This window comes from Odocoileus virginianus, chromosome 3, assembly GCF_023699985.2.
Source record: "Odocoileus virginianus isolate 20LAN1187 ecotype Illinois chromosome 3, Ovbor_1.2, whole genome shotgun sequence".
Classification (NCBI taxonomy): domain Eukaryota; kingdom Metazoa; phylum Chordata; class Mammalia; order Artiodactyla; family Cervidae; genus Odocoileus; species Odocoileus virginianus.
In genome coordinates this window covers 44,900,356-44,904,752 of record NC_069676.1, presented here as the reverse complement: position 1 = coordinate 44,904,752, position 4,397 = coordinate 44,900,356, and the positions used below count along the sequence as shown (strand labels likewise).

The 4,397-nt window shown below is 47.4% G+C and overlaps 1 non-coding gene across 1 annotated transcript; it reads right to left on the bottom strand.

Moving 5' to 3' along the window:
- Positions 1-1,820: 1,820 nt before the first annotated feature.
- Positions 1,821-1,892, bottom strand: TRNAC-ACA (transfer RNA cysteine (anticodon ACA)). The gene has a single exon. It is a non-coding gene; the product is annotated as a tRNA-Cys (tRNA).
- Positions 1,893-4,397: the final 2,505 nt, after the last annotated feature.

The following is a 4,397-nucleotide window of genomic DNA, read 5'->3' as shown; positions in this document are numbered from 1 at the left end:
GGCAAAGACTGTGTTCTTCCCTGTGTCACTGTCTCCCACCCGCCCCTCACACAAGCATAACCCTAAAGACTTCAGTGCGCTTGTAGACTGGAGTCTCCCCAAGCAGGTGCTCAGACAGACGGTGGAGTACAAGATATCTGTGAGGGATGAATCCATGAATGTAAACAGAGGAAGCAGGCTTGGGCACAGGGAGAAGTCAAATTATGATGGAGGCCCCACAAAGCTTTGACCGCCTGGGTGGGGAGCCTGGGAGCCATGATCGCTCATCCCGTGTTGGGCAGAAATAGCCTGGCCTGGTACCACTCAAGACAGGCTGCCTCGAAGGGTGTGGCCCAGGTGTGAATGTCCCCCTGCCACGGAGGCTGACAGTATGGGGCATCTGCTAGTTAGCTGTGTTCCGCCAGCCAGACGGCAAGTCCTTCCCTGAAGGGATCAGACAGTGCATCTGTGTGTCTTCCACAGCGGGTATCTAATTGTAGTGGGCTGCTTGGGTGACGTCTATGGTCCCATCCCACCACCAGCCCCACCCCTGTGATATAAACTGGCTCCCAGGAAGAGTTTCTGCAACAGCTTGGCTCTCTCCAGGCCTCTGAGATAACTCAGATTTGATTGGGCTCATGAACAAGCCTCTGGCCTTCTGTTACTGCCTCTCTTCAGACTCCCAAGAATGCTTACTGATGGAAGTAGGTAATGCAAAATTCACTTAGAGGGCCCATTTCAGAATCCTTGTGTCTATTGTGTCATAGAAAATAGAGCTAGGTTTTGTAGTCAAATAGTCCAGTGTTCCAACCCCTCACCTGTCACATGCCAGCTCCATGACCCCAGGCAAATTAACAAACCTTCTGGAAGCATTTTCCCCCTTTGGTAAAATGTGTGGAATGATGATGAAAAGACAGGCAACTTGCCATCACGGGCTGTGTCTAACTTGCCTTGTCTCCTCACCGGCCCACAGGTGCTCGGTGACTGGAAGAACACCATGCGCCATCAGCTATCTGTGCCCTTGTCTCATGCAGGCCACGGTAGCCGTGAGCTCCGGAGGGCAGTGAGGAGCTGTTATTTATACCAGGCAGAGGTGCCAAAAGGAGTTACCCCTGCTTTAGCACTTCTCACACTGCACAACCTTCACTCGCTTGACTGCCGCTTCATCAACCCCTGGGCATGGCTGGTTTCGTAGCTGAGAACTTAGCCCAGTCCACAGGCTGGCACAGAGCTGGTGCCCCCATGTGTTAGCTGCCATTATGGAAACTTGCCATCACACAGTGGGGTCTCAACAGCACCCCAACAGTTGGCTTATGATGTCCTCTGGGAATAAGTCCCAATTTCCCCGGATCTCTGGAATCCCATCTGCCTGGCAGACAGCATGCAGCCCCTAGATAGATTATAAAGCTGTTCATGAGTGAAGCATTTGCCATAGCTCACTGGCTCACTGGAGATTTAATAGTACCCTGGTAAACCTCCTGGGCTCCTTCCTGAACGTTCTCTTCCATGGGTAGATCCTAATTTTTTCTTTAGGTTGTAAGAGGAAAGACTGCAGTTCCATAGATCAACACCACAGCCTTCAATAAAACTGCAAAGAATCTATGCTTGCTCATTTCAGCAAATGCTCCCGAGTATTTCCAACTGGAGCCCTTCATTTTGCTCTGTAACATCTGATATAGTGGGATAAGCACCTACTATGGATCTAGCAAGTGAAGTGAAATTGCTCAGTCATGTCCGACTCTTTGTGACCCCATGGACTGTAGCCCACCAGGTTCCTCTGTCCATGGGATTTTTCAGGCAAGAGTACTGGAGTGGGTTGCCATTTCCTTCTCCAGGGGATCTTCCCAACCCAGGGATCGAACCTGGGTCTCCTGCATTGTAAGCAGATGCTTTACCATCTGAGCCACCAGGGAAGATAGGCACATGGATCTAGCAAGACCTGAGTTCAAATCCTATGTGGTCCTGAGCAAGTATGTGCAACTTCTGAGTGCTTCCATCCCTTTATCTGTGACGTTTATCTCACAGGTGGGTTGACAGTTTAGAAAAGTTAACTGTCTGAGACACAGCATGTGCTCAAAAGCAGGCAGTTATCACTTCCCCTTGTCAAGGGGAAGGAACAAAGGGTGAGCGTGCTGGGGTCTGCCTTACACGGTGCCATGTGATGCGTGCTCAGTGAGGATGGACGGAAGGTTCTGGAAGGTTGTGGCACCTGCTGCACTAGATCAAGACCAAGGAAACACCCGGAAAAGTGAGTAACTGCAGTGTAGCCCTGGGGCACCTGTCACAGGCAGTAGGGGCCTCTGGATCGGCTTCTCTCCCACCACTGCCACCCACATTTCCATAGTCCTCTTTCCAGGGAAGGCTGAGAATATGGCCCAGACCCTGCTGTGACCTCCATACAGTGCAAGGCTGGCTGCAGGTCCCAAACACTGAGACTCGGGTGGGTTTCTCCAGGCAGGGGCAAGGAATGAAGCTAGGGCTCATAAACTTATAAAGCTAACTGGAAGCTCCTCAAAGGCAGGAACCCTGACTGTCTGGTGACTGTTGAATTCTTTGCACTAACAGAATGCCTGGCACATAAAAAGTATTCAGTATCTATTCTATAAACTGTGTGTGTAGATTTTTATTCATTCTTCCATGTATCTGACAACCATTTGATGAGAACCTCCTGCGTCAGTGTTGGGCTGAGTTGAACTTAAAGAGGTAAAGAAAGCAAGTTTCTTTTCTTTCAGATTCTTCTCCATTAGAGGTTATTACAAGATATTGAATAAAATTCCCTATGTGTATGTGTGTCAGTGCTATACAAGTTACAGTTTGTGTTTATAATGGCCTGTGATTTAAATGAATACTGCTAGAATTTACATGTGTGGGCTAAAGAGCTTGGACAAGAGATATACTTCTCTGCCTTTCTATAGTGAGCTGTCAAGGGAAGACGCCGTTTCACGCGGAGAGAAAGGAAACTGGCACATGCTGCAGGCAGGGGCACTACGTTTTGCGCACTCATGCCCATGTGATCTCACGCTCATTCTCAATCTCTTGCTGTCTCTTGTGTATATGGCAGGAGGTAAAGAGAGGAGGGTATCCTGGAAAGTTCTGGAAGCTAAAGGAGTTTGCTTTTCTTATTCAAGTTTTCAGAAGTGGAAATATGGCAAAATATTACGTGTTTTTGATTGTGTCTAGATTTGACGGTGGCTCTGATAGAAGCACATTATATTTTTTAAGGACTCTTCCCCAGACCTATGTACCCTAGTAGTATTACCCATTTATTTGTAACCACTCTGAAAGACTGTACACTTATTCCAAAGATGCTTTGGTTGCTCCAAGCAGACCTTTCAGTAATTCTTCTATTCCTCTTTTAAGACAGTTCTTAGGGTCATTTTACAAACTGTATTAGAAATCTGGACTCCCCTGGTGACTCAGACAGTAAAGAATCTGCCTGAAATGTGGGAGACCCGGGTTTGAACCCTGGGTCAGGAAGATCCCCTGGAGAAGGGAATGGCAACCCGCTCCAGTATTCTTGCCTGCAGAATTCCATGGACAGAGGAGCCTGGTGGGCTACAGTCCATGGGGGTCACAAAGAGCTTGACAGAACTGAAATTTACCTTCATCACCTCAAAATCACTTTGCAGACGATCGGGGGAAGTGGTGGGATGATATAATTCAACTTACCCAACATATGAGACTCTTAATGACCTTCATCTGTTTCACAAAATTTCAATTTATCTTCAAAAGGCAGAGACTTGGCATCTTTATGAAATATCAAAAGAATGTGTCACAAGCTTGAGAGTAATTTTGAAGCTGGAGTTGGCCAAACATTTTGAGCAAAGAAGCATTTTTAGAATAAGTATCAAGTCTGCCAAGAGACTTCTCTGAAGAACAACACTCACTTGATCATGTGATTTTTCATTGTTCGTTAAGTTCCCAGATTGTTTTCACCATAAACAGCCACTGTGTTTTCAAGTCTTCATTTTCTGCTGCTTTGTGTCATAAAAGTTCTGAGAGTTCATGGTTCATAGTTTGACTTTTCTTCTTCATTTCTCTGAGTTATAAACATTCTTAATCATGCCCCTTCCTCTGCAGTCAAGACTCATGTGTGGAATGGATGCACTTTGTCTCTGCCTGCCATTCATCATCTGGGATAACAAGCTGGGAGACTTGGAGGCCCCTGGGAACCTTTCCTACCCGACTGGGGAGAAGCAGGCCTTGTTAGTAAACCAGGCTTTGATATGCACTGCCATTTGAGACCTGTTGCCTCCTCCTGGCCCCATTCAGAGGAGCCAATCGAGTGCTCAGGTAAGGGGAGCCATCACAGTTAACAAATGCCAGAGAACAGATGAACTGATCTATGAAACAGAAACAGAGTCAGGGACATAGAGAAGAGAACGGAGGTTGCCAAGGGGGAGCAGGTAGAAGACGGA